The 16,384-nt window shown below is 36.5% G+C and overlaps 1 pseudogene; it reads left to right on the top strand.

Annotated features, from left to right (window-relative positions):
• Positions 1-4,155: 4,155 nt before the first annotated feature.
• Positions 4,156-5,857, top strand: LOC149248589 (phospholipase A1-Igamma1, chloroplastic pseudogene; annotated as a pseudogene).
• Positions 5,858-16,384: the final 10,527 nt, after the last annotated feature.

Below are 16,384 nucleotides of genomic sequence, written 5' to 3'. Positions count from 1 at the left end.
AGTGATAGACGTGTGGTTTCATGTCGGTGAATGTTAAGGCGAGTTGTTAGTCAAAAAGGATAAATACCCTTCACCGGGTTCATTGTAATCATCCTGCTTTGTGTGATCAATAGAAGAGCCGAAACTCGTGTTTTATGTGTGAATTCATGTTTTGTCTCCACCTTTCCAACAAATGACATATTTGGATATTCCATTTTTTGAACTTTAAATTGAGCCTTCATGCTGCTAATTTTTGGGTTTTGCAGAAACCCTAATGGAAAATAAATATTTGTGAAATTGAAAGGTGCACCCACACCACAGCCGCCCCAACACATGCATCACTCGAAGGCGTTATCACTGTTTCTTTTTTTTAATTTACGTTTTATGTTGCAAGTGATAATTATCTTGAATATGGAAATGGTGTAACCACTGCTTTCCTCTTATTTTCTACAACGGAAGACTCAAATCAGTTTCCGAGTAGTGTTAAGAGAATAGAAGAGTAAAACCCACAACTTTTGGCACCATCTAGCAATCCAACCTGCGACACTGGTCAATCCTCATGCCAAGTAGTGTTAAGAGCATATAAGAATCGAACCCAAAATGTTTGGTACCATCTAGAAATCCAACACTAGTCCATCCTCATTAGCATGAATATAAAATAAAAGGTGAACGAGCATGAATAAAAGGTGGCCATTGCTCAGACCCACTAATACTCCCTAGTCGCCTTACGCTCTATGCCAATTACTTTCTCCTGGTTCTGTTCTTTCTTGTCCGCTTCCATGGCTGCCGAGCCTACAGTCCAATGTAGGCTGTGCTGGCAGAATTTGTTGGTCCTCTTGATGGAATGGCCCTACTTTTGGAAGCCAAATGATCTGATCACAACAAGAATATCCACAGATCCATGTCTCTAGTCATCGACCTATTCTTACTCTCACATGGATGGGACAAGGCCGACTGTTTTTTGGCGGCCGACAGCTACTATGATCCATGTTCGAAGTTCTTTCTGATGTTGGCACCCTTAGCTGCAAGTTTCATGACTTCACTAAGGAGATTAGGGGCCAATCAGAGCTCCGTCAGGCACTTTGGTAATCGACAAGTTCGTCTAATTTCTCTATCAATTGTCATTTTCAAAGAATTTATATTCAGCACTAAAATGTTTTTAAACGCAAAGGTAGGAATATTTAAATACTGATATATAATATTTAACATTTAGAATATTTTAGAATATATGGTAGGTACCTTTCAAAATTAGGAATTTGTAAATATCTATAAGTAATATTTAATATTTAAAACTAAATTTTAGTCATTTTTATTATTAAGGGACTTGATTGGCATTTCCTTTGACATAGTAGGCTTAAATCTTAATATTATCAAAAGGAGTTTTTCATCTATAATTTTTAAGAACTTTTAGGCTTCAAACAACATGATATCACTGTTAGGTTATTTTGGAACCATAACAAAACTACAACATATTAACTTTTCCAACTCTTTGATTTTGAGAAACCTGTCAAATTTTTTGAATTTGTAGGAAATGCTACCTGTTTTTGCTCACTGACCTAACTAACCTAAATGAATTTACACTTCTACTTCTTCAATTTGAAATGTTTACCTCACTTTGTTGAACAGTAGAAATAATGGACAAGGTTGATAATACATTATACAAGAATAGAGTATATGCCAGCTGTTGTCACCAAGTCAAACAATCTTTAAATTGATATTGTTTGCTAGATGAAGTGCCATTTTCCACTGTGACAAGCCAAACAATCTTTAAATTGATATTGTTTACTAGATGAAGTGCCATTTGCCAGTATGGACAAGATTGAAGGAAAAAACTAGGCATTAGCAGATTTGAAAGGTGCATAGATTGAAGTTCTCTTCCATGCTTGGACTCAAAACACTTGAGTTGAAGAGGACACGAATAAATAAAATATCCTTTCCTAATTGTGTTCGGTCCAACCTTAAACATTTCAACATTAATGATTGTGACAAACTGATGGATGTTGAAGCATTGTCAACAACATTAATGTCACTAAATTTTTAATAGTTTTCAATATAACGACACATCTTTGTGGTCTCCCAAAACTCATTCATTACAATTTCCTCAAAACCCAAAGAATTAAATAAGGAATTGTATAAACTTTGTGGTCATTTAGTTATGCACCTACATGCTTTTTCATCAACCATCTTACTCCAACCAAATGCCGCAATAGAAAATTCCCTTCTACGAGTAAGCAATCAATGAAGTAGAAGGTTGCTCTTAGTAATCCAACAGATTTTGTGTTTTTTTAGCAAGAACATTAGCCTCATTCCTGATTGATGGAATCTAGCACGAGGACCCATTTTGTGGATTGGGGAATGAGTCACTAGCTCCAAAACGATATTTATATAATATTTAATGTATTAAAAATAAAAGATTTTAAATGATCTTCCCAAATCTTCATTTTTTTTTTACCTTTGCACCTTTACAGGGAATTGCTAATATTATTTAATATTAAATAATTACTATTCCTATATATCAACCACATTTATTAATGTGGTTGATTGATATAAATTTTATATCAACTACATTTACTAATGTGATATTGTTGGTAAACTATTATAATAAAAATTAATATGAAAATAACATTTTAGAGAGCAAAAGTAAGAGACTGGGAAAAGCGTTATAGAAGTCAATGATAAAGGGCGGTGTAGAAAAATAGGACGATGGAATCGTAGTGTGGATATGTACTGCAATTTCCATGGAAATCTGATTATGGTTGACTGGAAGTCAATGATAATGCCCGGTGTTAAAAATTTGGACCAAAGAATTTTACTGAAATCTGATTCGACCGATGACTGCGTACACTGAGGGGTCACAATTTCAAAATGGTCCAGAAGCGCATGGAACGAATTCATGTGTTCACATGGAAACCCACCACTAAATATCTGTAAGTCACTACCATTCAGTATGGTAACTCATGTTTTTATTGGGATGCAGATTTTAAGAATTTGAATGGTAATTCATGTTAATATATGGTAGCTGATTTTAATAGGATTGCATGGAAGATTTTAAGAATTTTAAGAGATGATGTCTTTTTCTTTGAAGCATTGGACCGATGACTGCGTACACTGAGGGGTCACAACTTCAAAATGGTCCAGAAGCGCATGGAACGAATTCGTGTGTTCACATGGAAACCCACCACTAAATATGTAAGTCACTCCCATTCAGTATGGTAACTCATGTTTTTATTGGAATGCAGATTTTAAGAATTGGAATGGTAATTCATGTTAATATATGGTAGCTGATTTTAATAGGATTGCATAGAAGATTTTAAGAATTTTAAGAGAAGATGTCTTTTTCTTTGAAGCATTGGACTGATGACTGCGTACACTGAGGGGTCACAACTTCAAAATGGTCAAGAAGCGCACGGAACGAATTCGTGTGTTCACATGGAAACCCACCACTAAATATCTGTAAGTCACTACCATTCAGTATGGTAACTCATGTTTTTATTGGAATGCAGATTTTAAGAATTTGAATGGTAATTCATGTTAATATATGGTAGCTGATTTTAATAGGATTGCATGGAAGATTTTAAGAATTTTAAGAGAAGATGTCTTTTTCTTTGAAGCATTCGACCGATGACTCCATACACTGAGGGGTCACAACTTCAAAATGGTCAAGAAGCGCATGGAACGAATTTTATGGAGCTTGAACCTAAATTCGTGTCTTCACCTGGAAACCCACCACTGAATATGTATAACTCATTCCCCTTAAATATGGTAACTGACGTTTTAATCGGTAGCTGATTTAAATTGGATTGCAGATTTTAAGAATTTGAATGGTAATTCATGTTAATATATGGTAGCTGATTTTAATGGGATTGCATTGCAGAATTTAAGAATTTATTAACTCAGGTTAAAATATTTTTAAAATTTATAATATAAATTGGTATTTGGAATCGATTTATAAGTAGTTTCATCGATACTACCGGGAAAGCTAGCCCTACATAGTAGTAAGCTACCTGGAAACCTGAAGATTACGCGGCAATTTATGGAACAGCCTCTTCCGCGAATTTCATTTTTCCTTTAAAACGGCTGCTTCCGCCTTCAATTGGAGGCCGTGCTCGTTCTCTCACATTGCATTCTCTCTTCAACTCCACACAATCAAAACCCCTCTCTCCATACGCTCTCACCATGATTCAATCGGCCCACATCTCTTTATCTCACGCTCCGCCGTTTCGTGCAACAAATCCCAGCCATATTCCGGCTGCTACTTCTGGTGACTGCATTCTCTTCACTATGAAACCGACACTGCCGAAGGCTCTTGTCTGCAAGCCATATGTAAATCTATGTGAACCCTCCGATCTACTTTCGTTCGTAAAACAGAAGCAGTGGTTGCGTGTTCTCGTACGGGCAGTGGAGAAACCCCAACAGAATGTGCACAACTCTGGTGTTCGTAAGACCGCCCAGTCACCTGATTTGTCTCTCGATATCAAGGTCGTCGACAGGCCGATTGCCTGGTCGATCATCCCCGGTGACCACGAAAATTTTGGGACCCTTGATCCCGTGCAGGAAATTCTCCCGCTCTCGCCCAAAGAATCCCTCGGCCAGGAGAACTGGCGACAGTATCAGGGATCAGAAAACTGGGCAGGGCTTGTGGGCGATCGATTGCATCCGAATCTGAGACAAGAAATCGTGACGGCGAGTTTGCGCAGGCCACCTATGACGCATTCGACTTTGAACCCCATTCTAAATACTGCGGAAGCTGCCGATACGGGCCAGACAAGATGTTCCACAAGGTGGGGCTGGACAACACGGGTTACAACATCACCAAGTATCTCTACGCCATGTCAGACATTCACCTCCCTAAATGGTTCGGTTGCCCATCTTCCATGGACGACAATACATGGAGCAGGGACTCCAACTAGATTGGATACGTTGCGGTGAGCACAGAGGAGGAGGTGAGGCGCCTTGGGAGGCGAGACATCATGGTGGTGTGGAGGGGGACTGTGATGCAACTCGAGTGGATGGAGGATTTTCAGGATATTCTCCATCCCCTCGGAGAGGTGGGGAGCTTGCACAAGAATTCATCAGTGAAGGTGGAGCGAGGGTTTCTGAGCATATATACCTCAAAGGACCACAACACGAGATACAACAATCTCAGCGCGTCCGAGCAGGCAATGAAGGAGCTCGGCCGCCTGGTGGATGTGTATACTCAGAAAGGAGAAGATGTGAGTATCACCATGACCAGCCACAGCCTCGGTGGTGCCCTCGCTCTGCTCAGCGCTTACGAGGTCGCAGCTAAGGGCTTCAATTCGCACAAAGCTGATCCCGACAGGAACGTCCCTGTGACTGTGTTCTCTTTCGGAGCTCCGAGAGTGGGCAACTGGGCTTTCAAAGACAGATTGGAGGCGATGGGGGTGAAGGCTCTGCGCGTGGTGAGCAAACAGGACATGGTCCCCAAGATGCCCGGGATCATCTTCAACGAAGGGATGGAAAAATTCGAGCGACTGATGAAGCCGTTGCTTGACCGTTTCCCATGGACATACGCTCACGTTGGAGTGGAACTCAAGTTGGATCATCGAAGTTCGCATTTTCTGAAACAAAATCTCGACCCTACAGAGTATCACAACTTGGAGGGATATCTTCATTTGTTGGATGGGTTCGACAGCTCGTGCGCCCCATTCCGAGGGGATTCCAAACGAGACGTGGCGTTGGTGAACAAGGCCTCCGACATGTTGAGACCGAAGCAAATGGTGCCGGGAAAGTGGTACCAATTGGAGAACAAGGGGCTCGTCCCAACTCGTATGGAAAATGGGTGCAGCCTGAACGCGATCCCGAGGATATCCCATCTCCTAACCACGTACTAGTGCAACAGTCTCTGTGTTTAGTGTAAGGTAATCTAAAAGGATGATCATTGCTTTTTAAGGATCTGTTTATGTTTTATATATGTCCGTAGTACCAGCTGAGAAATGTCAAAATAATAATGTTGTATGAAGGGTCCTGTAAGGAATCATAGTTGTGTGTATGGGAGATATATAATCTGTCAGTTTTGTTGAACATATAAAAACCAGTCACAAAGTTCCTACTGATAATCCAGAGTCAAATAAAAACATGTAAATTGCTTTGAAGAAAAACTGACTTTATTAGATTGTTCCGAGAATTGTTGATCCTTTTGTTTAAAGAGCTTTATTGTGCCTTTGTCCATTCTAATTTTTTCTTACACAATTCATGGTGCTGAAAACTGATATGAGTGAAATGCTATTTATCCTGTGGGATCTACCCCCCTACACTTTGATTGGTATCATTTGCCAACACAATTGTCCTCCTTGTCCCAACATTTCCTTCTCGGCAGTTTCCAAAACTACGTGTTAGGTTCCTCGTCAGCCTCTATGTTTCGGGCTTACCTAGATAGCAGGCCCCCACTCCATCTCCTCATTGGACTAATGCTTGTCCGTTCTTTTCTTCCACCACCGCTGGTCCACGACATCCTAACAATGTCGCTCACAACAACACTTTATTTCTCCTTGCGACAGATTTGAGTTGATCTAGCTGTGGGATCGATTTCGTCCAAGAGTATCATTGTTGTGCTTGCATGGATGGCCTACATGGTTAGCCCACATCATCCCATTAAGTCCCTCCGAGCACACTCTAAAGAGCACCACTTACCAACTGTCGGGACTCTTCCACCAGGCTTTCATGGAAGGTGGGGCCATATGACTTCCCTTCCCATTGGCTTGTCTTCCACTCATGTCTACCACTGTAGCCAATTCCACAAGTGTATTGTTGCATGGCATAACCTACATCATCCTGCTAGCTTACCTTACAAGCGGTTGCGAATAACTTCTCTCTTTGTTATTCTGGACTGAACCCATCAGGATGACTCAACATGTGGGACAAATCCTAACCAATAGCATCACAACATTAAGGTGGGTTCTACCATGCAACCGCTTTTGTCATCCCGCTGGGTATTACCCAATGCCTTCAAATCTTTCGTACTAACAATCCTCTGGGTGAACCTTAGCAGATTGACGTGGTATACAAGATAGTCCTTGACCAATGGTGTTACAAGCCTGAAACAAACCCTGCCACGTACACCTCTGACATCATCCTGCCAATCCTTGCCCGACATTTTCCATTGCGTCCTCTTCTCATTTTTATGGGCTATGCGTATGGGCTTACGTGGGTTATGGGCCAACCCATCCACTAATAACAACACTATCAGGTACATGTCATGTGTCGCGTCATCCCTGCGTCTCTATCCCAACACTCCTTAGCTTGTGCTTTTAGAAAAGTTCCAGGAATGAACCTCGAGGGTCCCACCTCCGGACCATGTCGGATTGTCTTTCGACCAATCACAGGAAGTCCAGGATGGCATGTCAGGCAACAGATCCTGTTGACATCATCCTGATTTTTCATATTATCAAACAACACACCCTTTCAGGTTTTCTTTTGGCCACGTCCTCACTTCTTCATCCAATCACCTTCGAGGGAAATATATGGCGCGTCAATGAGGTGTCTCCAAATTTAGGGTGCATATCAACGAAGGGATCATGTTTCTTGATCCTCCCTCTTAAGCACAAGACTCGATCCCTTCGCACTGCAACCAGTCTCATTTCGATCTTAGCCATGGCTCGGCTAGAGGACCTCGGTCCTGCGTTATGTAACAAATCAAAAGAGGATCTAAGTGATCACTCCACATAAAAACTCTATCACTGTATAAGCCTTCTCCAATTAATCTACCTGGTTGTGACTCTTCCTCAGAGGTTGGGTAGACCTTCAGATATTATTTTTCGAAACTTCGACGCTCTGCTAACAATGAACTAATGCACTTCATGGTGTTTACCCTCTTGAGGTTGGGTGTTAGATGCACTAAGATATTTCTAGCCCGTGGGTCTTCCTTACCCTCGGGTAGGGAATTCCTCGCATGGTGATGTAGGTGATCATGTGTCCATTACCTACCATGGGCTTGGAGCAATATTCCAAGAAGTTTCCGCTTCACCTACCACATGTCGCTAATTCCAAAATACATGTTGGCCCTACAGGCTACTCCTTAGCATTGCTCAAAGGTTTCCAGGGCATTTGGCTATTTACAAGACCCTATAACCCTTAATTCCAAAGTCTTTGTGGTGATAATGGAGGTTGTTGCAAATGCAAGGTTAGAGGCCATTTGAGTATGGTTGTAGGAGATTTAAGTAAAGTTGCAAAGCTTGACTAGCCTTAGGGAACTTCCCCTATCATTCATACACTGCTTGCCTATAAACACAACAACTTGTAAGAAATTTCCTCAAATGTATACAATCACCGACTCTCACCAACATAGGGTCTTTTATGTAAGTTGTACATTAATAAAAGGGTCTCAGAAACTGCTACATTTAATAGTTTAATTCAAGCTTGATTATGGCCTCAAATGTATCATTAAGATCACTCAATTTCACTATTGTATTATTTTCTGAGCACGGTTAAACATATCATGAATTTATTTCTCTTCCATTACTATGTCATTCTAAGCACAGACAAGTGTTTTATTCAAAGTAAGGGTCAACCTCGGCCCCATAGATTAGGCATTACTGTTATGAGGTTCATTTCATGTCTTAACATCAGATACTCTATGGTTGCCATCACTTAGGCTATTGAACACATTTTCTTTCAAGTTCAAGCACTAGCATACATACATACACACACATATATTCAACATACATATAAGGAGAATACCCTCTCCAAGTTGCACCATATGTATACACATAAACAACACAATAGAAGTCCTTGTTTTCTAGAACCATTATAAACAACAATACAACATAACCTATTTAAATGCAAGCAACATTTACAAATATGTATATTTAAGTCTACAGGGAAACTCAGTTTGGGACAATGACTCTCCACCCAACCATAGATAGTTGCAACCACTGTTACTTGCAGATGCCATCCCCGAGTCAAATTCCAGAGTCTAAGGGGGAAATTCTTATTTTCGGGACCACACACAAGTTGTCAGATAAGTCAAGTACTCCAAAGGACCTCTTACCTCAAGCCCAATAGTTGTTTACTTCTTTCTTTCCTGCATAGAGAGTCCAGACGTCCCAACCTCACCCCCAAGTGCACGTACAGTGATTCACCCCCTCCTAGGGAGTCCAAAATCCACTGTACCAATCAGAGCAGTAACCAAAGACTGTGATCAATCCTATGCTTATTTCAACTTTAGGATGGTCTCCTTCCAAGCTATTACAAGGGTCTAGAGTGGTTATTTTAACCCATAGGGGACCCAAGCTATTATAGGGCCCCATAGATTTCACCCCACCCATAACCTCTAGGGACCCAAGCTGTTATAGGGCTTTAGAGACCTCTTTTCTCAACCCACAACCTCTAGGGACCCAAGTTGTCATAGGATTCCGAGGATCCTATCTCAACCCACACCCTCTAGGGACCCCAAGCTATTCCAGGGCTCCAACGACTAGCACTCAACCGACAGCCTCCAGGGACAAAGAACTGATCCCCTTCTCTTCCCTTCTCTTCTCTTCTCTTCAGACTTTATGTTGCAAGTTTTTGTTGAAGGCTTGGTTCCCAGTGATCTTCTTAGTCTCCTTCTAAGCAAAGGTATTTTTTCTCCTCTTCCAAGAACTCAAATGGGCCTTTGTTCCTTGTTCCACTTGCTTAAATGCCTTCCGATTGTTGTTTGAAGGCTTCCCCTTCTCGTATCCTCCTCCCGTGTGTCCTCTCCTTTTTATTTTTATTTTCCAATGCCCCTAGTCAACATTTCTATCCACCTTATTTACTGTTGCATCCTTCTTGTTTGTAGTTTTACATCTCCTTCATAAGTTATTTCCCTCCTTGCTTGTACTGTTTTCTTAAGCAAGCATGGGCCTGAGTAAATTTCCCTTAACCCATTTAATTTCAGGAGGTAGTTCATTAAATCCTTGCACTAGCCAACCATCAATGGATGCCTTGGAAATCCAGGTTTCTCCTTGGCACAAGAAACCACAACATCTCAAGCAACAATCATCCATCCCAGCTCTGGAATCTGTGTCCCTTGACTTGGTCCACTCTTTCTTGAATTTCAACCTTGCATGAAATTTACATTACATCTATTACATAATTAATACGAGAACCTTGGGTGGGGCTATCACACTTGATCCATAGGACTATTGTTTCTGCCTCTTAGTTTGATTAGTTGGATCCCTTCCATGTGTACAGGAAATTGAATATAGTGTCAAATGCCCTTGCTAATAAAGGATCAACTCTGGGTCAAGGTTGGCTTTGGATCATAGTTTTGTTAATATTCCCATACCTTAGTTATGTTTGGACTATTATGGTGTAATCAAGGTTTTTTGGAGGCAATCCTTATCCTTATCATCTCCTTATCCATGTTTGGAGTCCCAAGAATAAATTATTCCTTTATTAATTTTGTCATTAGTGAGGCAATCCTCCATCTTGTTTTGTGGCCATCTCCTATCCTCTATTTCTATCACATGGCTTGTTTTCAGATAGGCATGGATCTCAGGATCTGATGGGTACTCCTTGTTCAACCACAAATTCCTTCGACTTGGTACCAATGTTATATCAATTTATACAAGTGGAATTCTTCATTAATCCCTAGTCTTGAGTGTCTTGTTTATTTAATTTTCACCTGGTGGGAGCTAAAGTGGTTTTCGTTGACCGCAAATTTCAGTTTTTGGAGTAGTGGGAAGGATTTAATTTGGATTTTTTATGGTAATTATTTACCATCAATTCTCTAGCCAGTTGAGAATTTTTTCATGGATCCTAAAATCTTCTTTCACTATGGCTTGTAATATGGCTCTAATTTTGTCTATTTATAAAGTTATTCAATCCCTTAGATCAATTATGTGTCATTTTCTGATGTGACCATTGGAGTGTGGAGAAATTTTAATAGAAAGACTGTTTATTGCGTGTTGTGTCTCTATTTCTAGATGGTTAATCCTTTGGCATCTCAAGAGAATATCACCACCAGCATTGTTTTATACAGGGTGTTGGAAGCAGCTTAAGCGCTCTTGGCCTCTATTAAAAAATTGGACGACATGGTCAAAAGGCAAAGGTGTTCCTTTCAATTATTCATGGAAGCAAAGTTGATTACGAATCAATATGATATGGAGGAATTGATTGAAGTTCTTTGTGAGGAGGTCCACTCATTAAGCACTCAAGTTACAATGTTGGGGCCCACCAACGTCGAAGACATGCTTTATAACGTGGGCAGAGTAGGCTTTGACATTGTGGAAAAGAAGAGATCTCATCGTTCAAGGGGGGCTGACACTATTGGTCTCGGTACTTGTTGAATAATGTTTTCAGATTAATATCTATTGTTGCCTCATAACACTGGTTATCTATGATATTATGTAAATGATGCTTTATTCTAGGGCCCTTATGTGGAGTTTATAGTTTCCATGTTGTTGGCACAAGAATGATTTGTAGCTATAGAGTTGTCAACCATTTTGAATGGATAGATTATATCTCCACTTTTGCATATGATCTCTGTGTAAGGGTTATGTCCCATACCCTTTTTTAATATATAAATACCTAATCGTTCCTAAAAAAATAATACATTGAGGGGTGGTGGAAAGAAGTTGACTATAATGCATGAGTTAAGAAATGTTCCTCCTATACCTACCATGTTTCACATATATATGAACAAGTTAGAGGGTTGTTTAAAAGAAGTAGGATGTGTCTATCATATTTAGTTGAAATATTCATATTTTTTCTTTTTTATAATGGCAATTTTGTTCTTACAGTGAGGAGCTCCTATAATCTCAATAAGTAACTAAAAAGTTTCAATCATTTTTTCTCTCTAGTATGGATATGTTTATTTAACACTTCTAAAACAAAGGTTATGGAAATAATTACAAATAATCGCTTATACTAATTTCATGTATAATAATAGGGGAAATGAATTTATGCAAATATTTTAGAACCAATTTATTTCATAACATTAAGTGAAACTATAACATTGAAAAAAGGATAAGGAGAGGAGTAGGATGTGCTTAGAATCTTCAATTGAAATATTCATCATCCTTCTATTTTATAGTGACAATGTTTTTCTTATAGTGAGAAGCTCCTATGATCTCGATAAGCAACTAAAAAGTTTCAATTTTTTTTTCTCTACTGTGGGTATGATTATTTAGCAGTACTAAAACAAAGGTTATGGAAATAATTATAAAATGATCACTTATATTAATTTCATGTATAACAATAGTAGCATGGAGGAAATGAATTTATGCAAATATCTTAGAACCAATTTTTATTAAAAACTTAAGTGAAACTATAGCATTGAAAAAATTATAAGGAGAGGGTGGAAAGGACTTGAAAATAATTGTAAATGGACAAACCTTTGACTTTAAAATAAGAAGAAACTCTTCTTTCAAATTTTTGTTATCTTTATTATTATATTATATATCTATGGAGTTTATAATTACAATGAAAAATAAATGGTGTGTGTGTGAAGGAATAATTCCCTAAATAGGCACCTCTACTAGGTCTCAAGAAACCTCTTACATACAATTGGTCAATTTATATTTGCACATTAAAATGCTTATTGGAAGAGTTTTCATTGAACAATTTGACATAGAACATGTTATCTTGGTTTGCATGGAAAAAGTGGGAGAAAATGGAAAGGTTAGTCACGAATGGCTTTGACTTGGTTAAAAACAAACAAACATCACCTTCACCCTCTCCTTGACTCACCACCGATTCAAGTGGCCTCTTGGTAATTTAAAAATTTAAAAATTATTATGTTTTTACTAAAATTTAAAAGAAAAAAATTGCCTAGTCCCTGACCTGGCTGAGGGCTGATCCGGGAGTCAACCCTCAAGCCCCCACTTAGCTAAGGGCCAATTATCGGATTCAGCCCTTGGCCAGACAAGCGGCCAAGGGCCAATTTTCTTTTCAAATTTTAATAAAAAGAAAATTATTTTTTTAATTTTTAGCTTTCAATTTTGTTTTTTTAAATTATTTTATTTTAATAAATTTAAATTAAATTTTTTAAATTTAAGAAAAAATAGATTAAAATTTTAAATTTATTAAATTCTTTAAATTTTTAATTGTTTATTCTTTATATATATATATATATATATATATATATATATATATATATATATATATATATATATATATATATTCCTTAACTCATTTTCTTTGCAATTTTTGTTTTTTTTAATCTTTTTGTTTATTTTTATTTTTTTATTTTTTAAATTTGTTTTTAATATATTTTTTAAATTTATTTATTTATTTAAAAAAATAGTTTTTAGTTATTATTTTTATTTGTTTCTTTTTTAATGATCTAATTCGCTTGATTTTTTTTAATTCATTTTTTAATTTTTTTACTTAAAATTATATTTTTTTTATAATTTTTGTTTTCATATTTTTCTAAGTGTTTTTTTTATAAGAATTTTTATCCTTTTTAACTAAATTTTATTTATTTTTTAAATAATTTTTAATTATTTTTTTAGTTGTTTTATTTTATAGTAGGTTTAAATTTTAATTTTTTATAATGTCTATATATTTTTTTTATATAAAATTAAAATTTATTTTTTATTTTTTTATTTTTTCTAATGGTTTTCTTTAATGTTTTTTAATATTATTTTTTTAATTTTTAATTTATTTATTTTTAACTTTATGATTTAAATATTTTTTAATTTGTTTTAGTTTGTATTTATTTTTTATTTTTTTATTATTAAAATTTTAAATTTTCCTTTTTTATCTTTTGTGTTAATTTTGTATTTTTAGAAATTTTATGTTTTTGTTTGTTTGTTATATATATATGTGGAATCTATTTTATGATTTGTCTGAAAGATATTTTATATTTAATTTTTACGTTTTTGGTCATTTTTTATCTTTTTAATTATTTTTTGTGTTTTAATATATTGTTTTATTTATTAGTTGTTATTTTTTAAAACTTTTTGTTTTTTTTTTTTACTTTTAATTTTTGGTTTGTTTTGTATTTTACATTTTTATTTATTTATCTATTTTTTTTTAAGGGATAATCAACTAGCAACCCAACCTCATTATGTGTCAATTTGATAGTTGATTTTAAAGTTATCGTTATAATGGACAAGTCTGTGTGTATCAATTTCATGATTTATTTTTAAGATTTCATTACCATAGTTGAGTTTGCCTACACCACATGTCAATTTGATGGTTGATTTTTAAAATTTTGTTGCAATGTGTCAAGTTGTCTTAGGTTAAGATTTTAAAATAGCTATACTTTTAGCATTTAAAAAAGAAATTACTCTTGGTATAATGACTATTTTATTAAGATGTTCATTTTTAAAGATTTTTTAGTCATATAATTTTTCGATAATGGCATCATTGAAATATATTGAAAACTTAAGGTTTTTTTGCAGTCGTGATATTTGGTTTTAATTCTATGGTTGAAGAATTGTACAAATTTCAAGGTTTTTCTAAGTCACGATACTTTATCTTTAATGCTATGGTCAAAAACAATTATAAGTATTTTATCCTTAATGTTGTGACTGAAAATTGTTTGAATTTAGGTATTTTTCAAAGAAATGATATTTTATCTTTAATGCCATGCTTGAAAATTGGTGCAATTTTAAGGTTTTTAGGAGAATTGATATTTTATCTTTAACACCATTGTTAAAAAATGTTGAAATTTACCTCAAAAAAGAAATAGTATTCCAACATCAACACTTTTTGATTTCAAGGTGTTTTTTGCACCAAACAAAATGGATTTTACTGTTTTTTACTATTATTTTTAAAAATGATTGAAAATTTGCTTTAAAAAAAATGGTGATGCAAAAACAACACTTTTTGTTTTTGGGCTATTTTTTCATGATTTTTTGGGTATTGTTTTGCTAGAATTCTTGTTTTGAGGTAACAATTCTCATTTGATCAGTGACTATGTTGTTTGGAGTCGCAAGAAGAAATAACTCTACTAATTCCATCATTAGTGGGGTAATCCTCTATCTTATTTTGTGGCAATCTTTCGTCCTCTATTTCTATCACATGTTTCGTTTACAGATAGGCATGCATCTCAAGATTTGATCACTCTCCTATTTCAGCCACAAATTCCTTCGACTTGGTCCCGATGTTGTATCCATTTCTACAAGTGGAAATTTTCATATTACACAGTCTTGAGTGTCTTGTCTATTTAATTTTCCCCTGGTGGGAGCTGATGTGGTTTTCGTCGACCACAGATTTCAATTTTTGGAGTAGTGGGAAGGATTTAATTCACATTTTTTGTGGTAATTATTTGCCATCAATTCTATAGCTAGATGAGAATTTTGTGATGGCTCTTGAAATCTTGTTGTAGTATGGCTCATGCCATGGCTCTAATTTTATCTATTTATCGAGTTATTCAGTCCCTCGGGTCAATTATGTGCCATTTTCTCATGTGATCATTGGAGTGTGGATAAACTTTAGTAGAAATATTGTTTGTTGGGTGTTGTGTTTCTATTCCTAAATGGCTAATTCTTTGGCATATCCAGAGAATATCACCACCAACATTGTTTTAGACAGGCTATTGGAAGCAGTTTAAGCGCTATTGACCTCTATTAAAAACATGGAGGACATGGTCAAATGGAAAAGTTGTTCCTTTCAATTATTAATGGAAGCAAAGTTGATTACGAATCAATTTGATATGGAGGAATGTATTGAAGGTCTGTGTGAGGACGTCCACTCGTTAAGTGCTCAAGTTACAACGTTGGAGTCCACCAAGGTTGGTGACATGCTTAAGAATGTGGGCAGAGTAGGCTTCGATGTTATGGAAAAGAAGAGATATCATCGTGCGAGAGGGGCTGACACTATTGGTCTCGGTACTTGTTGAAGAATATTTTTAGATTAGTATCGATTATTTCCTCATAACATTGGTTATATATGATATTATGTAGATGCTTCTTTATTCTAGGGTCCTTAATATTGTGAAGTTTATAATTTCCATGTTTTTAGCACAAGAAGGATTTGCAGCTCTACAGTTGTTAGCCATTTTGAATGGATAAATGATATATCCAATTTTGTATCTGAATCTCTGTGTAAGGGTTCTGGTCCATACCCCATCTTTTGTTAATATATAAATACCTACTCGTTCCTTCATAAAAAAGACATTGAGGGGTGGTTGAAATTGTTAGCGCTTGAAATTTCACCTCAGGCTGAGAAAGGTAAAATTCAAGGCAACATCAAACCACTTAGCCTCGTAGCTAGCCCTACGAGGCAGGAGAGGGCTCTCTCCAGTCTATCTCAGTAAAGATCTTCAATGGGCGAGATGACCAATAGGAAAACACTGATTTTAGGCTAGTAAACTGATCAAGAGGTTTAAATTTGGTATTTTTAAAGTTTTGGTGGAAAATTGGGGAATGGCAATTTCGGGTGCGGGGATTGGACACAATTTTCGCAGGGAGTTCTTTGGGGCGAGGTAGGAAACAGTATTGATACCTTTGATAGAGATGGATGGATGAGAATG

Source organism: Pinus tabuliformis, chromosome 7 (genome assembly GCF_031772625.1).
Source record: "Pinus tabuliformis cultivar Carrire ecotype Pingquan chromosome 7, CPIR1, whole genome shotgun sequence".
NCBI lineage: Eukaryota > Viridiplantae > Streptophyta > Pinopsida > Pinales > Pinaceae > Pinus > Pinus tabuliformis.
The sequence above is the reverse complement of the archived record's forward strand: the minus strand, read 5'-3'. Positions and strand labels throughout refer to the sequence as shown.